Source organism: Capra hircus (assembly GCF_001704415.2).
Source record: "Capra hircus breed San Clemente chromosome X unlocalized genomic scaffold, ASM170441v1, whole genome shotgun sequence".
Lineage (NCBI taxonomy): Eukaryota > Metazoa > Chordata > Mammalia > Artiodactyla > Bovidae > Capra > Capra hircus.
In genome coordinates, this window is record NW_017189516.1 from 8,524,726 (window position 1) to 8,543,984 (window position 19,259).

At 39.7% G+C, this 19,259-nt stretch overlaps 1 long non-coding RNA gene and 2 other non-coding genes across 8 annotated transcripts in view; all 3 read left to right on the forward strand.

Moving 5' to 3' along the window:
- Window positions 1–2,586: 2,586 nt before the first annotated feature.
- LOC102191314 overlaps window positions 2,587–19,259 on the forward strand; it is a 44,221-nt gene continuing 27,548 nt past the window's right edge. For 3 of the 6 annotated variants that reach the window (XR_001917555.1, XR_001917553.1, XR_001917551.1), the window contains exons 1-3: window positions 2,587–2,949; window positions 13,430–13,569; window positions 14,014–14,712. This is a non-coding gene — a long non-coding RNA (uncharacterized LOC102191314). Of the gene's footprint in view, window positions 2,950–3,843; window positions 4,047–13,429; window positions 13,570–13,985; window positions 14,713–19,259 lie in introns of those variants that run through there. The other 3 variants (XR_311244.3, XR_001917552.1, XR_001917554.1) reach the window with 3 other exon arrangements.
- MIR374A (microRNA 374a) lies at window positions 8,270–8,380 on the forward strand. The gene has a single exon (NR_129725.1). It is a non-coding gene; the product is annotated as a microRNA 374a (primary transcript).
- Window positions 8,449–8,554, forward strand: MIR545 (microRNA 545). Its single transcript, NR_129782.1, has one exon. It is a non-coding gene; the product is annotated as a microRNA 545 (primary transcript).

Consider the following 19,259-nt stretch of genomic DNA (forward strand, 5'->3'; position numbering starts at 1 on the left):
ATGATTCAATAAGACTTTTTCCTCTTTATTTTCCTTCTCTAAATTTTACAACTTTTGAAACAAGGTTTAGGTTGTGTAATTTTAAAAATCCACAATAAATATTTTTCTTTAAGTTACTAGTTAGCTATATGTTTTGCATGTGAATTTTTTTCAGGAAGCCAGTACAAATATATTTGGTAAAACATAAACATAAAAAAAATAAAATAGTGAATGTAGCAATTGCCCTTTAATTTCAATATGACTTGATCAGAATGTACAACTGGTTTCATAAATGCAAAAGAAAAATGTTTTCAAAAATTAATAAAAGCTATAAAGAGCATGTGCACATGCCAAATATAGAGTAATGTAATGAACTTTATTCTTAAATAATTAAATGGTGCTTCATAAATTGTTTCAAATGGCAAAAATTCTGTTTTAAAATTTGATATATGTTCATTAAATAAACCATATTATCATATTTAAATTCCTTTATAGGTTTATGTTTTTATTAAAGTAATGCATGCCCATTGTTTAAAGTATAGATTTTCAAACAGGTTTAATTGAGACATGAAGGAATGAAGGAAGAAATGTATTTTACATCACAACAGAGGGTATGTGTGTATGTGAGTGTGTGCTATAACTCAAGTAAGTTTAAGAAAAAAATAATTACCCTTAATGTCTACAATGCACCTTTAAAATTATGTTGGCCATAATAGCCATATGTAGGCATTGGAAACCCACTCCAGTGTTCTTGCCTGGAGAATCTCAGGGACGGGGGAGCCTGGTGTGCTGCCGTCTACGGGGTCGCACAGAGTTGGACACGACTGAAGCGACTTAGCAGCAGCAGCAGCAGCAGGCTTATGAATATACAAACCCATGTAGGGCTTCCCTGGTGGCTCTGTGGTAAAGAATCTGCCAGCTAACGGAGGAGATGCAGATTCAGTTCCTGCGTTGGCAAGATCCCCTGGAGAAGAAAACAGCACCCCACTCCAGTATTCTTGCCTGGGAAATTCCATGGACAAAGGAGCCTGGCAGGCTATAGCCCATGGTGTCACAAAAGTCAGACACGACTTAGTGACTGAACAACAACAACATATATATATGTTGCCGTGCCACACAGCTTGTAAAACCTTAGTTTCCTAACCAAGGCTTAAACTTGGGCCCTCCACAGTGAGAGCATGCAGTTCTGACCACTGGACTACCAATTCCTGGCAATGCATTTTTTTTCCTTTCTGGCTGCACTGTGTAGCATGTGGGATTTTAGTTCCCTGATCAGAGATCTAACATGAGTCCTTTACACTGGAAGCATAAAATCTTAACCATTGTACTGCCAGGGAAGTCCTCTTGCAGTGCACTTTGATGTTTTCTGTCATGTTGTAAAAAATGTTGGTGGTGACCCATTAATCTTTCAATTCATTAAATGATTTTAACTCATAGTTTGGTTCATAGCTATAAATAATGCTTATATTATGACTTCTTGATGTTTCCATTTTAGACATTATCTATGATTTTCCATTTCAGAGAATAAACATTTAGCCCTCTTTTACCTACATCATCTTTTGGTACACTTTATGCTCTAGCACTCCACTTGCCCTCCCCCACTTTCATCTTTCTCCTAATATTGATTTGGTCAATATCCAACATTTACATAATGATAACTATGTAAATGCAACTAGTAGCTCAGCCATATTGAATATTGTCAAATGCTTTTTCTACATCTCTTGAGTTTGCCTTGACTTCTTACATTTGCTAGAACCACCATTACATTGCCAAACATAAGTTGTGAAAGTGCACATCTTATCTTGTTCCTGATCTTAAAGGGAAAGCTTTGGTCTCAACATTCTTAACAATTAGAGAGAATGATGATGTACACGATTTATAGGTCTCAGAATTTATGGAATTGGGGGGGGGGGCTTAAATATTGGTATTTCCAAACTGGCTTTCTTAGAAAGCAAGAAGAATCAGCCACGAAAGCAAAACATCATAATGGGAAACAAAACATTATTTTGTATTCTCTGCTTCTCAAATTCAAGGAGGAGTCTATTTCAGAGTCTATTCAACACACTTCTCTCAAAATTACTATGTGAACTTCTCACAGAAGACAAGCCTTGCATTTAACATTGAAGGACACTGAACAGTATTTTTAATGGCCAGACAATACCAGGGTTATAAAGAGAAAGAAAAAGGTGCTGCATACTCCTTCTTACCCCCAAACTAATTGAACACCCTTTCCCTTTATGCTCTGTGCATAAGGTCTTTTGGTTCCCTGCCTGAGTCTCCTCCGTTGGTTCTTCATCAACCAGGCATTGTTTGCCCAACACTAGCTAGTTGAGAGCTCTTTTGGAGCAGTTTGAGAGCTGCTTTAGAGAAGATTGTGAGGGTATATTCTTTGCCTTTTTTTTTTTTTAAACAGTTTGCAATATCAGACACTCAAGGGGAGGAGTAAGAGGACCAATAGGGCTGCAGATCAGGCAAGGCCAAGAATACAAGGATAGGCCACTAACGATAACCGAACAAAGGCAGCCAAGGGGGAGAATGGCATTGAAGTGGTGGGCTAAGAACAAGAGGAGGATAGACGAGGAAAGGGGCTGAGGGAAAGGTGGCGGAGGCCGGTGTGACCAAGGGGAGAAAATGTTGAAGAAGCAGGATGAGCCACGGACCTGCGTAAGGGTGAAAGGGTGAAGACCGCCGGAAAGTTTGCCTTGGAGAGAGCTAGGCTTGAGTAGGGGCGGGGGTGGGGAGAAGAGGGCGTGCTCGGCGCATGCGCCTGAAGCACAGTGCAGCTATCCTGGAGGCGGCCCTCTCCCGATATCAGCGTTGCGGCTGGAGGCAGGGCTGGTCCTCAGCCTGCTGTCCACTGCCACCTTGGCCTGCTCTTGCGCCGCGAACTCTGTGCCGCCGTTCCCTTCACCATATTTTGGGACGGCCGGCGCTAAGAATTTATCCTATGACCTTCGATTCAGCCAGGAGGTAAAGGAACGACATAGGGGAAGAACATGGAGGGTGGAGGAGGGAACTCGGGCCAGCGGGATCCTTAATTTGCGTGTTCTCCCCTTTCACAAGAGGAAAAAATGGGGGACAGTACGGGCCTCAGACCTACAAAAGGATGTTGACCATTTAGTTCCCATTGTGAAAGTAATACAGACTTCTTTCCTTTAATCAAGGTTGAGCACCCGAGCGTCGGCATTTTCCATAATGTTCCCTGCGTTAAAATTTTTTTGATTTCCTCATATGCAGTAGAAGATGTATTTAAAGGTCGGGGCTGTAGTACTAGGCGATTATGAGAGCTTTCTTTGCCTTTGTTCAGTGTGGTAGGTCTTTTTATGGAAACCGAGGGTACTCTAAGCCCCTCCCTGGGAGTCAGGGCGGATTCTATCTAGAGCTGGCATCTGCTCTGAGCACCTGCAAGCTTTGACGTCTTTCCCGTATTCCACTTTCCTAGTTTATCACACCTACCCCTATTAAGGAAGGCTGGTAATGGCTCTCCTTTATTGAGCACTGGGGCACAATTGTAGGGAGAAGCACATCTAGATATCATCAGGCACTTATATATAAAAAACGGAGGTCGGGGGACAGACGCGGTGCGCAAATATACTTGAGAGTGTGAGGATGCACGACGCGGTAGCATGCAGGTATACAGTCGTGTTTTGGTAACCGTGGGGGATTGGTTCCAGGACCCCCGCGAAGACTAAATTCCGCGGATGCTCAAGTCTCCTATATAGAATGGCTTAGTACAGTTACCCCTTCTTATCCGCGGAGAGTCCACTGTATTTGTGGTCTGATGTGAGGGGGGGGGCGGGGCGGGGACGCTCCGCTGGGGACAGCCGGAGATACGCATGCGCAAGGCTTGGGGCGCGGAGTGGGTATCGAATGCGTATATTTAAGAAAGGAAAGTTGTTGGTAGTTGGTACCCGCGGGAGTGAAGCTGCGCGTGCGCATTTGAGACGACATTGTGAAGGTCGGATTTAACCCGAGGGGGAGAGGCGCGCATGCGTATTTCAAGCGAAATGACGAGAGGAGGCGCGCAGCGTACGCGTAATTAAGATTGCAAAATGGCGAGGGGGGAGGTAAGTGGTCTTTTTGCTTGGCCATCTTGGTCTAGGAGGGCCTGCAGAGGAGCAGATCGACCTTTCTAGTTGGGTGAGAGGATCAGCCTGAGTCGGAGCTGTCCTAGGCTGTGGCTAGATCCACTAGATACTGACTCAGAATCTTAGCCCCTCTCTGGCCTATGAATAGTGCGGGTTTAAAAATGCCGAGGCGATGATGATTTTACAAAAGGTTGCAGCAGCTGGCTGTGTGTAAGAAATGCGTAAAACGCGAGTACTTCGTGACAAGGCCACGTTCGGGCAGTACGCCTCTGGAGGGCTCTCTGTTGGACTTGGGGATCGTGGGTCGGTGTCCTTGGCTCTGGACACCTCTCATTCCATCAGAGTAGCAGAACTCAGTGGTTGCAATACTGTGAGAATCTACAGTTGGTCAGAAGCCCTTGATTTTCTCCCCTTAGGTTGTAGGGATGAGGATTTGGCTGTTTCCAAGTCCTTATTCCATTTTGCTTTAAACCTGGGATCTAGGCGAATGGTGACGGTAGTATGTAGGTGACCTGGGTTTCACACCCTGTCTTCTTCTTTTTTTTTTTTTTTTTCTGTAGAACTTTGAGTACGGTTTCATCTAGGGGGACGATTTTATTTTATTTTTAGGCAGCAGCACTGTCATGGCTCTCAGAGGGCTGTCAGTAAAGATCTATTGTTAATCATCGCTAAAACTAGTAATTTAGCAGTTAAATACGTAGAAGAAAAGGCACAGGATTCAAAATTGAAACAGGCCTTTTCAGTAGTCCTAGCTGTGATCTGATACTGGTCTTTCTCCTTCTCGGGGCCTGTTGGCCTAACTATAATAATAATTAAGCTTAAACGTATTTGGAGCTCAAACTATGTGTCAGGTACTGGGTCTACATGCTTTTACACATGCCTTAACTAATTTAGTACTCTCCACAGTCTGATGAAATAGCAGTACCATTATTCATCTTTTACAAATGAGAAATCTGAGGGATACAGATAAAGTAAATCCAAGGCTTTATATCCTTTTGAGTGACTGAGATTGGATTTTTATCCAGGTAGTATGGCTTCAGAATTCTGTGTTCTTAAACATTATATTTATCCACCAAAATGATGGGGCAAATTTAAAGGACTCTCCACTTACGATTTCAAATTTTACTAATAACTTAACCTATGCTATTTAAGAAAGGAGACCTATTTGCTAATTTTTACTCAGTGCATTGTATAAGGTTACATATATGGAAGACAAAAAGTAAAGTATTGATCTGGAGCCTAGTGGGGTGGTCATCTTTACCTACCCTTGTCTTCTATGCTTTTTGTTCTGCAGAGGGTTTAAAATGGCCGACTGCGGCAGGCTGGACACACCCTTCTTGTTTTGCCAGATTTGAGATCTGGTCTGATGCTTTGAGACAACCAGTCATTTGCTGCAGTAGAGATTTTTTCCTTACCCATTATTAATATTTTGGTGTTTGATAGCAATGTTAATTGTAAAGGAAAGAAAATTGTAATTTTCTTTATTATAATAAAAGATAGAAAATACATGGATTTCATTTATTATTAGGTTGGGATAGAGTCATTTGAAATGAAATGACTATGTCAAAGGGTATGAACATTTTTAACACAATATGTATTGCCAAGTTTCTTTCTGAAAAGATTGTACCAATTTACACAAGCATTGGGTAGTCAAAAACGTTATTTTAATGGATTAAAAAACAGTATTACTTTAATTTTGCATTTCTTTGGTTGTAAGTTTGGATTCTTTTTTCCTCCATATGTTTCTTAGTAGCTTGATTTTTCTTTCATATGAAAGTTTTATTATTATTATCTATTTGAATGTGTTCTATAAATAAAGGCTATTACTCAAATTTCTTTAATTTATAAATATGTACTCCAGGTTATTGTTTGCCTCTTAATTTTTGTATTTAAATTTTTGGTTAGTAGAAATTTGAAATCATGTGGTCAAATCAGTCAACTGTTTTGTGGTTTTTCTTCCATTAAGTTTGAATAGTTCCGTCAGTCTAGAAATGTGGTAAATATTCATTGTAGCTTTGTCCGAGGGGAAAATATGAGGGAAAAAGGTCCATAATTTCACCACACAGAGATAACCAGTGTTAATAAATGTATTCGCTTCTTTTCATTCTTTCTGAATTTTACTACAGGGATCATATATTTATACAATTTTCTGTCATGTTTTGTGTTTATAATGTGCATTTTTCCATGTTAAATATTTTTGTGATTGTCATGGAATAGTTTCATGATATTTTATTGTGTGGAAGTACTTAAGATTTTCAGTATTTTAAGTTAATGATTAATGTCTTTTCATTTAGTTTTTATTGTTTCTCTCTTTTGAGTTATTCTTTATATTATAGAGTTAAGAATTAGAATTACTCATCAAAAACTTTGAACATTTTAAAGACCTGCCATAATAGCATTCCAAAACATTATGTCAATTTTTGTACCCATTTAGTTACATTAAGAAATGGCAACCCACTCCCATTATTCTTGCCTGGAGAATCCTATGGACAGAGCAGCCTGGCAGGAGTTGGACATGACTGAAGTGACTTAGCAGCAGCTACATAAATTTTTTTTTTTGTAATTTTACACGTGTAAGAATGGTATCTTTGATTTATGATACATTTCTCTGTGTTATTGAAGAAGCTGGATTCTCAAATGCTAATTATTAGCTACTATTTCCTTTTGTGAACTATTCAACTTGGGTCTGAATGTTGTATATTTGTAAGAGCTCTATATTATGTGCTCTGTATAAAGAATCTTACCCCTTGTCATTTGTTGCACATACACACCTGGTATATGTTTGTTGCCATTGAGTATCAAGAAATAAGACAACTACTGCATGGAATACATGTGAAATTCTTGGTAGCCATTTTGAGATAACATTTATCTGTTCTTTAAATAGATAGCTATTTCTTTTTATCTGAAAGGAAAGCACTGATTGCTGCACAGCAGTGATGCTTCCTGGTTATGGGTGTGGCGAGAAGACATGGCAATGTTTGCCTCTAATAAGACATGGCAACCAACGTAGATAAGAGACAAAATGGTAGCCTAGCCACCCTTCCCGCATCCATTGGGGGGCTGATGTTATTATGAGTGATCTGGGGGAAGATATGTACAATGTGTAATGTTCACATTTATAGATGGTGTGGAACTCTTTGGAGATGTAACATGGTAAGAGGAACAAACTGCAACACCTGAGAAGACATTGTGCATGTGGGCTGACAGTTGGCAGAATGACACAGGGAAGAAAAGAGCAATGTAGTGACTTTAGGGGAAAGTGGTATGTTAAATGTAGAAAATAGTGGCCTCAGAGACACTGGGTCCCAAGACAGGGATCTCAGTGTAAATGGAGACAATTTATTGATGTCATCAGTACAGTTAGCTGGTGCAGAGACAAAAGAGCCATTAAAAACCTAGGCCTTATTAAGAACTGTGTGACACACAAAAATTTCATCCTATCTTTGTATAAAACCATGTGAACCAAATGACTAGTTAACACTAGTAATCTCTCCTCAAGGAGTCTCTTACTACCTCTCACTGAATTTTGAGAAGGTGTTGGGAAGAGTGTGTTACCTCTTTTTCATTTTTCTTATTTCTGATACGGAAGTGGTTTAGATTATATATTCTCAAAGATCTTGGAGAGTGGTAAGGTATTTTATTTTGGTTTCCTGAAACTGTCTGTTATTTATGGTTCAGAATCTGTTTAATTATATTTACTAATTAGACCATTCTAAATTATTATTCCCCCTCCATGAGCTATATACTATCTCCTTTATATTTAGTCACATTCTAATTTTTATTTTTTCAGTTAAGGGGGATTATTAGATATAGAGGTGTCAAGTGAGCCGTTACTGCTTTTTGTTACCTAGTTGTATGGAATTAATCTAGTTAGCTGTAAATTCCCATTTTTCAGCATTTTTTCAGCTAGTTGCAGAATAGGCTTATGTGTATGGTGGGAAGGTTGGAGTATAATAAGCAAAATGAAACAAAGTAACAGCAACAAAGCTTGTTTTGTAGAGGTGATTGAGGAGGTCCTTTACTGGAGGTCTGTACCTACCTTAAGAGTGGGAGTCCCATTTTATGTCATGCCAGTATTTAGTTCCCAAATTCATGATCAGGAGTTAGGGAGAGCCTGCATATTTGAAATAGCCCAAAAGCACTTAACCTTTGATTTCTTCAGTTTGTTCCTCCCCTCTCTTGATGTTACAGCCCGCAGCAGCCTGGAGCAGCGCCCCCTGGAAGTGAATTTTACATCGGCCATTATAATACAACCTGATAAGTGTTACAGCACTTATCAGGTTGTATTGTAATTGTCTGTGTATATGCCTGTCTCCCTTCCTGTGTTATCAGTTAGACTGTGAGCTCCTTGAGGGCAGGGACAGTGTCTTCATCTCCAGAGCCCAGCCTGGCACATTCGTAGGCCTCAGTAAATGTTTATTGGATGAATAAATGAATGGCTCATCAACAAACATTTATTGTGTGCCTGCAAACGTGATCTCCACAGGCTCTGAACTGTCAACTGTTTCTTCAAAATGTGTGTAGTCAGAAACTTGCTGTTTCTTTCTAGTTATGGATATATCTTCTCAAGAATTTCTCATGAGATAATGCTATTTTTGTGTTTGGATTTCAGTCCTTGGTATTTACAGATGTTGCTACTATTGCTGCTGCTGACAGTCTCTTCCTTGGTGGAACCTGGGTGAAAGCTATCAGATAAGGAGCCTCATCCTTACCGTCTGGTGTCTGCTAAATGGTTCCTATATGTAGACTCATCCTCTTTTCACTCCTCCTCAGGTCCTCCAGATGGTATTCCTATGTAGGCTTCACATTCTAGATCAGAGGTGGACAGATACAGCTCATGGTCTGCCTAGTTGTGCAAATAAAGTTCTGTTGGAACACAGCAGAGACATGGTGACCCTCAAAGCCTAGCCTGGGAAAAAGATTGCCTATCCTATCTTGGATCGTTACTCAACAGTCTTGGCGTCATTCCCCTCCCCATTCACTAGAGATACTTTTAGCATCTCAGAAACTCATTTATTTACCTCATTGATCATTATGATGAGCCTTCTTCCTGTTTTACAGATGGGCCAATCAGGACACACTTCAAACTAGGAGATTGATTATAAGGCTTTCCCCAGAGTCCTGCAGTCTGTCAGTTGTACCGTGTCCTTCAACATCAAGTTTTGAGCTTCAACCCTAGAGATTAAAATTCCTTTTGTTATATCTTAACTTCGAGCATATGGACATATCATGCTTTGGTTCCTTATCCCTTGCCCCCCTCCTTCCTACACAGGTCTTTGCAATGAGAATGTGGAAGATAAGGAATTCATATGAGATAAAGCAGAAAAGTAGGCTGAGGCAAATGTTTAGAGGGTCTGAATGTTAATTTTTAACAGAGAAATGGGATTTCTGAAATATTCACTTATTCAGACATAACAGGTGGTGAGCCTGCACTTCCAGGAGGTTAGGGCCCTCCTCTCTCAACCTTCCCTAACCTACCACATGTTGTGTTGGTAACCTGCCTGAGTATATTGTCATTCATTTCACTTCATTAAAAAGTTGGAGAGTTCCAAGTCTGATGCAAGAAATCTAGATCTAAAAAAGCAAAATGAAGAGAATGAGAGTCTCATTCTAGCAGCAAAATGGAGGGAAAGACCTTACAGTGTTATTTCCAAGCTGCTTGCTGGACTTTTAGCAGCATTTTATTATGAAAACTTTCATACAGAAAAATTGGAAGAATTGACAGTGAAAACTTGTATACTCACCACCTAGATGGTACAATAAACATTTTGCTATATTTGCTTTATTGCCTATCCCTCCATCTTTGTTGGGTGGGTTTTTAAAAGTACTTGTGTTGTTATCTATTTTGATTTCATCTGTATCTGACCCATCATGGTGCTGAAAAATAATTTCTTTTGGTTCTTATCGGTTATTTTCCAAATTGGCGTGGATATTATGTATAAACATATCTGCCTGGGAATAAGAGTCTCAAGAAGAGAAGACATTTTGTTTGCTAAAGAAAATGGCTGCAGCTCATCACTGTTTACTGGAAATAGGAGAACGAAAAATGGAAGTTCAGATCCAGCATCACTAAATGCTTCCAGTAATATACTGCCCTACACTTCATTCACTTCACTGGCTTGGGGGGAGAGGGAGCAGGTTGTTCCCTGAGCAGCTTCCACTTGGTTCTTTCCTTTAAGAACTGAGGAAGGAGAAACAACAAAATGATAGCAAGTGCCACTGATGTGATAGCATTAGCCCAACTCCTTGGAATTTTAGTAAATAGATTTTTAAAATTGGGGCTGCTGTTTAATAATATTCTCTTGGACCTTCTCTATTGGCAATAGCTGCAGACTCAAAGGAGGCACCATGAACTGAAACCTTTCTTATGAATATGATAATAGTAAATGTTACCTGTTTGTGTCTGTCTCCTTTCATTTACGTTCAAAGGCAGAGGCTGTATCTTGCGGATCTTTGTAATTCTCTTAAGTAAAAAATATCTGTATTCATAAAAAAAATGCAATATTACCCTTAACATCTATCACATGGGCAAAGGTTTTAAAATGTTACACTAGCGTTGGTGGGATGGAGAAGGCAATGGCACCCCACTCCAGTACTGTTGCCTGGAAAATCTCATGGGCAGAGGAGCCTGGTAGGCTGCAGTCCATGGGGTCACTAAGAGTTGGACACAACTGAGTGACTTCACTTTCACTTTTCACTTTCATGCATTGGAGAAGGAAATGGCAACCCACGCCAGTGTTCTTGCCTGGAGAATCCCAGGGATGGGGGAGCCTGGTGGGCTGCCGTCTATGGGGTCGCACAGAGTTGGACACGACTGAAGCGACTTAGCAGCAGCAGCAGCAGCGTTGGTGCGATAGAACCAATTTCCATGTAATCCTTTGTAGGAGCAATTTGGCAATATATATTAGTGGCCGCAATAAATGTTGTATATCCTTTGACCTAGCAGTTTCATTTCTAGGGCTATACCCTAAATCTTCTAAATAAATTTTAAATGTCTTCAAAAATATTCTAAGGATATTTTAAAAGATTTAGGTATGGGAATGTTCATAGCAATAAAAAATGGAAAAAATTTACCCATTCTTTAATAGGAATTTGAATAAATTTTTTGGTGTATTCATGTAATAATACAACATAGGCATTAAAAATTGTCTTGTAGATGAATTTTTGACTTGGAAAGATGTACCCAGTATATTAATTGAAAGAAAGGCTATGGTTTCATCCAGTTTGTTAAATAAAATGCATGCATATGGAATGTAGAAAGATGGTACTGATGATCCTATTCACAGGGCTGCAGTAGACAGAGACATGAACAGACTTGCGAACACAGTGGGTGAAGGAGTGGGTGGGACAAATGGAGAGAGTAGCATTGAAACAAGCATTACCATATGTAAAATAGATAGCAAGTGGGATTATGCTGTGTGACACAGGGAGCTCTGACAATCTAGAGGGATGGGAGGGGGATTCAGGAGGAAAGGGACATATGTATACCTGTGGCTGATTCATGTTGATGTATGGCAGAAACAAACACAATAGTTTAAAGCAATTATCCTCCAATAAAAAGAAAAAAAATTCCTGTTTGTCCATGTACATAAAAGTTATAAAGAAGAATATATCCCAAGTGTTAAACTTTCTGGGATTCTATGACTTTTGCTTTCTATTCTTAATGTATTTCTGGAATTTTTTTTCTCACAATGTGTTTATGACCAGCAAAGTTAAGACAAACATTGAAATGGTTTCCGTTTTGAAATTTGCTGACCTGAACAGAAGTGGAATAAATGGGTTGGTGAGGAAGCTGCAAACTGGAGCAGTTTAGTTTGGAAAAGAGCTGGGCCAGGAATAGGGTATGGTGGAAATAAGACCTCTATCTTTAGAGAAAGGCACTAACTACTAACTATTCTTGGTTCCTTAGTGCAGGCATTTCATGAGTCAGGCTTTACACTTAATGTGTATTTCCCAATTAGGACCTATACACATTCCTTTCCCACCCTTGCCCCTTTGGACTTAATAAGCTAAAAAATTGCTGATGGGAACAGCTGCTTATGGGTGTGCAGCAATGGCTGCTTTACTTTATCCAATAAAGAAAAGGCTCAAACCCATCAAAGCTGCCTCACCCTCACCCCGCAACACTTACACTATCCAGTATGAATCTTACTAACTTATGGTGGGAGAGCTTTCTCTTGGGCTTCATTATCACTAGTAAATTATAGGACGCTGTATTCTGTTTAACTGAAGGTAAAACAGTTAATAATAAACCCTGAGAAACTGCTCCTTGGGTCTTCTGGGATTTGAAAGTTGCCTGCACCTCCCTGCAGTAAGAGGAAGTCTAGTTATAGTAGTTGGTGTTGCCAGCATCTAGTGATAATTAATATCCTGACCTTTGGGTCATCACTGAATTGCTAGATTTCTGGGTTTGCTTTTCATGCAGAGCAGCTAGGGACTGGGAAACTTAGAGGCAGTAGGCTGCTCCCTTAGAAAGAACACTTTGGGGACTTTGGTTTATCCTGTGTGGGTCTCAGAGCTCCATTCCTCCTCGTGGTTGGGTCTTGGAGGTAGAGGACTAGCCACGGGCCTACCTAGCTCCTCGTGATCCTTTTGGTAATGCACACAATTGATAAGGGAAAAGATATTTCTATTCCTTTTCATTAATGGGTAAGGTGAGTCCTGGTGGGAGTTGAGATTGTAAATGACAGGCCTTGGTCCAGAGCCAAGGGTTTTGTTACCTTTCCTTATCAGTGTGAACCAAGTGCCATATGATTAGATGGAGGTTTAGTTCACTTTTAGTCAGGAATATGGAAAATAAAATGGCAGCCCACTCCAGTGTTCTTCCCTGGAGAATCCCAGGGACAGAGGAGCCTGGTGGGCTGCTGTCTGTGGGGTCGCACAGAGTCGGACACAACTGAAGCGACTTAGCAGCAGCAGCAGCATGGAATAAAGAGTCATAATTGCCAGACAGAAGGGCCCCTAAGATACCAAGTTTACCTCCATTCAAAGATAGAATATTGATTGAGCTCTAAAGAGGGTAGGCAGCTAAGAGGATCAGCATTATTTCAGATCTGAATTCTAATGCTTTGATATATTTACTTGGTGCCTCTGTACCCAAGATGTCTCATTAAAAAAAAAAAAAAATTAACCCATAAAAAGAATAGAGGCAAGGATCCTTATTAAATGTGGGTGTTGTAAGAGTCTTTGCCAGGTAAAGAAGATAATTGTAATGCTAATAGTAGTGCTTGACAAGAGTGAATTCTGAAGTCCATGGTGTGGACTAGATGACTTGTCTAAGGTGGTAAAAGTAAAATTAAAGCTAGATGTCATACTTTGACTGTTCTTATCTTTGTTTCTTCTTCCTTCTCCCTATCCTACAGGTGACACCAAACTTGATCAGAAACCATGCCACAGGTGAAGAGGTATATTGAGCCCTGCCTGGCCAGTGAGGTTACTAGAGAATTGGAAGAGGCTCAAGTCAGCATCCTGCACATGGTTATCAAACCATTGTGAAGTCTTAGTAAGTGGTCAGTGGCTCTGGTGGGCTTGCCCAGTTAGTGGGATGGGCCAGGAAAGGTAGTCTTACTAGGCCTAGGCAGTTACTTCATATCTTCCCATTATGACATGAAAAAAGGTCTTAAAATATTCAGACTATGCTAGAGACTACTGAGCCTAACCTCTTGTTTTCCCATTCTTGCATTTTTGCAGATGATCTCTTACAAGATCATAGCTAGTTATGGAAAATAGATTTGAATCCTAGCCCAGTACTGTGTCTTCCACCTAGTGCTTTCTCTAGATTCCATCCAAGTCCATGGAGGCCATGTGAGACAAACATTTTCATTCCACACTGTGAAAGGTTTTTTTTAATAGCCTCTGAGATTGTGCTCCTCTAGTAAAGGAAATGTCCATGATGTAAATTTTTTATTATTCATATAGTCACCTGGGATACTTGTTAAAAATGCAGATTCTTGGGCAGCTAGAAATGTTGTCACTGGTCAAGAGCAACAAGTAACAAGTAAGACCTACTTGTCACTTATCCTGAGGCATCATGCCCAGTGGGTTTATCAGCAAACCAGAATGAAGCCTCATTGCCCTGGATGTCCTTGTGAGATGGTTGGGAAGTCTTGGTAAGTTGCTGGTGGTTTGGTGGGGTTCCCCATTGGTAGAAAAGAGATGGTTCTGATGTGGCACTTTCCCTCTTCCTTCAACATATATTTATTAGGTGCTCACTGAGTGCTGGAGACTGTTCTAGATATTAACAAAGTCCTGCCATCATGGGACTTTCATTCCTGTGAGAGTAGACAAAAGAATAAATAACCAATAAATAGTGTATCATAAATGTTAAATCAGAAGTTTTTCCATTTTAGTGTAAAAGTGGCATTAAAAATTGTTGAGTTGAACCTGAAAATACTGTTTTTCTCCCCCCTTCCCATTTTCCTGTACCTTCCACCCTCTCTCAGTGCAATGGAGGCTGACCAAACTGAGTATAGGAGGGTCACAGATGATGAAAGCAGTCTTTTTCCTTTTTGTAACCCCTCACTAGGCTGAACTGTGGAGAATATCTTTGAAAAGTGTTTTATAGAGTCTACCAGATTTTCCATGTGAGTGCCTATGCAGCAGAAGAGTGGGTCTTCTCAGTGGTTAAGGTAACACAGTGATTAAGGTAAGTGAAGGAGGAAAGACTGACATTGTCTTGACTCCTATCAGGGAGGCTTGTAGGAATGTCATTTCTAGGGGCCAGTAATTTTAAAGCCTGCAGTTTAGTCTACGATATATCCTTCTCAAAACGGTTGGGGTAGGTTATATGCTTACCCAGTCTGAGATCACCCTGCAGAGGATCAGAAGAATTGAAATGGTTCCTAAGTAAACTAGGTGGCATAAGCTGCATGTCATAAATAATGTCAGCATGCACTGATTACAGTCCCTTTGGTGAGAGTCTATTCTTTCAAACCAGACTTACTGAGAGTTTTTCTTTATCAGCCTTTGGAGCTGCATACATCTTATCAAAAGCCAGCTCATTAGCAGAAGCTTATTATTTAGGCAGCAGACAAGAATATAGCACTTTGGATTAGTAATTTCAGAGGTAACAGCATCTTTTAGTGTAATCCATTTAAATTGGACTAGCAATGGCATCCCACTCCAGTACTCTTGCCAGGAAAATCCCATGGACGGAGGAGCCTGGTAGGCTGCAGTCAATGGAGCCGCTAGGAGTCGGACGTGACTGAGCGACTTCACTTTTCACTTTCATGCATTGGAGAAGGAAATGACAACCCACTCCAGTGTTCTTGCCTGAAGAATCCCAGGGATTGGGGAGCCTGGTGGGCTGCCATCTCTGGGGTCACATAGAGTCGGACATGACTGAAGCGACTTAGCAGCAGCAGCAGCAGCTTTCATTTTTGGCTCCTTAGGGATTGACCCCCTGATAGGCTTCAAGGAGTACTGAAATGGTTCATAAACGAGGCAGCATCTATAAAATGGCCATTCTTGGGAGATTTCTGCAAAAGCCACCCCTATCTTAAGTTCCTCTATCCAAAGTTAATACCCAAGGGTCAGATCACTTCTTGGTATCTGCCATATTTCATGGAAGCAATAAAAGTCACCTTTTCTCATAGGGATGGTTTGAGATGGTGCCTTCATAACATAATGTTCTTGGTTTTTCTCTTTGGTGTTTGGATAATTCTGTTGGCATAATTAGCCTGCACAGGTAGCCTGAATGATAGAAAAGTGGTCTTTTCCCTACAGGAAAGTCGGAAATATTGATACAAAGAGAGTCCCTGAGTTCTGTGTCATTTACCACAACGTATTTTGAAATGACATTGTTTACATATAAGGATATGAATGTTAGCATGCAATTTAAAAATTCCTGTCACTTTCTCTATATGGGCCCAAATGAGTTGTATAAATTTGGCTTTTCCTGTCTGAATGCCCTTTCTTTTCCTAGTACTTCTCTAGCCATGTTATCCATCCTCTCTTGCTTTTGTGACAGCAGGTCTGTTGTTTTTTCTTTTTCTTTAGGCTAGTCATCTAGCACCTACACACAGCTTTTGGAAATTTCTGAAATCATATATTAATAGTAGTGCTTTTCAGTTATAGGTGCCTTTTATGTTCTAGGCAAGTGCTTTACACGTATTTGTTATCTAATTTTAAATTAACTCTGGGAAGTAGGATTTTTTTTTCCTACTTTATAGATAATGAAACTGAGGATTGGAGAGGTGTTGCCACCCAGTAAAACAGCCAGCCAGTGGTAGAGTTGGGTGTCACACTCTCTAGCATGAAAACAGTCATAGACAATATGGAAAGAAGTGGGCAGGACTGTGCTCCAATATAACTTCATTAACAAAACAAGGTAGCAGCCCAGATTCAGCCCATGGACTATAGCATGCCATCCTTGCTCTACAATATGTATACATAAAGTCTTTAAGACAGGAAGACTTTTCTTTCTGGCTTACTTCACTCATATGGAATTTAGAAAGATGGTAACGATAACCCTGTATGAGAGACAGCAAAAGAGACACAGATGTATAGAACAGATTTTTGGACTCTGTGAGAGAGGGAGAGGGCAGGATGATTTGGGAGAATGGCATTGAAACATGTATAATATCATGTAAGAAACGAATCACCAGTCTAGGTTTGATGCAGGATACAGGATGCTTAGGGCTGGTGCACTGGGATGACCCAGAGAGATGATATGGGGAGGGAGGTGGGAGGGGGGGTCAGGGTTGGGAATTCATGTACACCCATGGTGGATTCATGTTCATGTATGGCAAAACTAATACAGTATTGTAAAGTAAAATAAAGTAAAAATAAAATAAAAAGACAGGAAGACTTGAGGTGATAAAGCAAACATTCAAGGTGATTTTTATTCAAAATACTTGTAATAACAGTAAAACAGCTATACTTAAGTTAGCACTGGAAAGTGTCTCATGATCTGTGCACTATGTGCATGACTTAATAGTCATCTAGATATTGGCTTGAGTTCTTGGTAGAGTAGTAGAATCTTCATGGACCATGTTGTTAATATTATCATCCCTTAAAGGATCCTTTTCCTTGCCACATGTCTTTCTTTGTATGACTTAGAAATGACTGTCTTTATGTTTGTTATTTCTTCTTATTCTTACATTATCATTTCCCATGTTTGCCTTCTTCAGAATGTCTTCTACCCTACGTAGGCCCAAAAGTGAATCTGATACATAGGTTACTTGGGATATAATCACTCTCCTAGCAGTCAATGTAGGGGGCAATGTAGGGGGCTGTGGCTTTGGTAATTTGCTATATCAAACCCTAAATGGCTTTCAGGATTAGGAGGAATTAATCCTCCCATTGAATTCTCAAAGTGTGATCTGGACGTAATAACAGGGATCTCAGTCAAGTAAGTGTTAAACATGGAAGTAAATCTTCTTCTTTGTCTTTTTTGTTGTATTTGTTATATTTAATACCTTTCCTTGAAATGAAATGACCTTGTATTTCCAGAATAAAATTTCCTAGTTTTCAATAATATTGAATTAGGTCTGCTACCTTTGCTATTTTTTTAAAATATAAATTTATTTATTTTAATTGGAGGTTAATTGCTTTACAATATTGTATTGGTTTTGCCATACATCAACATGAATCCACCACAGGTATACATGTGTTCCCCATCCTGAACCCCCCTCCCCCTTCCCTCCCCATACCATCCCTCTGGGTCGTCTCAGTGCACCAGCCCCAAGCATCCAGTATCATGTATACCTTTACTATTTTTAAATTTTACTTTCTGTTTGATTTTTTACAACTTTCTTTCTATGTTCAAAGTGAGGTTTTGGTTGGAGTGACAGTCTTTGTCAGTTGTTGATGTTAGGGTCATTAATGAAACCTTGTCGCCTAAGCTTTTAAATTTAGCAGATCTCAAGCATGTCCCATGCCATCTTAAACATCTGTTTAATAAAAAAATTAATAATAAACTGAACTTCCCTCGTGGCTCAGTCAGTAAAGAATCTGCCTGCAATGTGGGAGACCTGGTTCGATCCCTGGATTGGGAAGATCCTCTGGAGGAGGGCATGGCAATCCACTCCAGTACTCTTGCCTGGAGAACCCCCATGGACAGAGGAGCCTGGCAGGCTGTAGTCCAAGGGGTCGCAAAGAGTCGAACACAACTGAACGACCAAGCACAGCACAGCACAAACATATTTTAATTGGCATTATAATGTAAAAAATAATTTGTATCTGGTATTTGGGTGTTTGTTCAATTGCTGCCCTTCTAAGTTTGTGTGAATAATGCTTAATGTGAACATCCCTGTAAATAAGTTTTTGCACATATCCATGTTTGTTTCCTATGGCTGGATTAAAAGTATAATTCCTCTAATGTATGCAAATACCTATTTTTTTCCCACATCCTTACTAATATACTATATTATTAAAAATCTGCCAGTTGCAAAGTGAGAAGTGGTCTCCCTTGATATTTTAATTTATTTGATTCCTAATGAGATGGAACAGTTAATATCTTTCTTGGGTCTTATTTTTTAGTTTATTTTTTGCACTGATTTTTAATCTGCTATATATGTCACGGATATATTTTCCTTGATTTGACATAGAAGTTGTTTATGTATCTCAAGTATCTTTTTTGTTTATGGTTTATTTTCCCTTTGTATTTCATAGTAAAGATAAATATAGTTTATCTTTGTAGTTTCATATAGTTCATGCTTTATTTACTTTTAAATACAAATCTTTTCCCCCTGAGGATCTTCTCTTTGGTCTGTGTTATTTAATTTGTCTAAATGTCCAGCAAATTCAGGGTTCAGGGGGTAATAGTAAGAGTACTAGTGGGGATCTCAGCAGAAAAAATTTCAGAATCTTTAGTGTTCTGCTTTTTAACATGACAAATATTCTTTCTGCCCCTGTTTCTCTTTTGTGACTTCTCAGTTTTGCTACCACTGGCCTATTTGTCCTCTGTGGCAAAAGTTGGCAAACTTTTTCTATAAAGGGCCTGACAGTAAATATTTTAGGCTTTGTAGACCATGTGGTTTTTGCCACTGTAGTGAAAGCAGCCAGAAACAGTACATAAACAGACAAATGTGGCTGTGTTCCAGTAAAACCATATTTATATAAAAAAGAGGGATGGTGTTGGATTTGGCCTGTAGGCTGTTTGCCAGTATCAGCTCTGTGAAGTTCTGCTTTAATAACTTTTGCTCTCAAAGTCATAGTGGATTTCCTCATGTTCATGACTCATCTCCCATC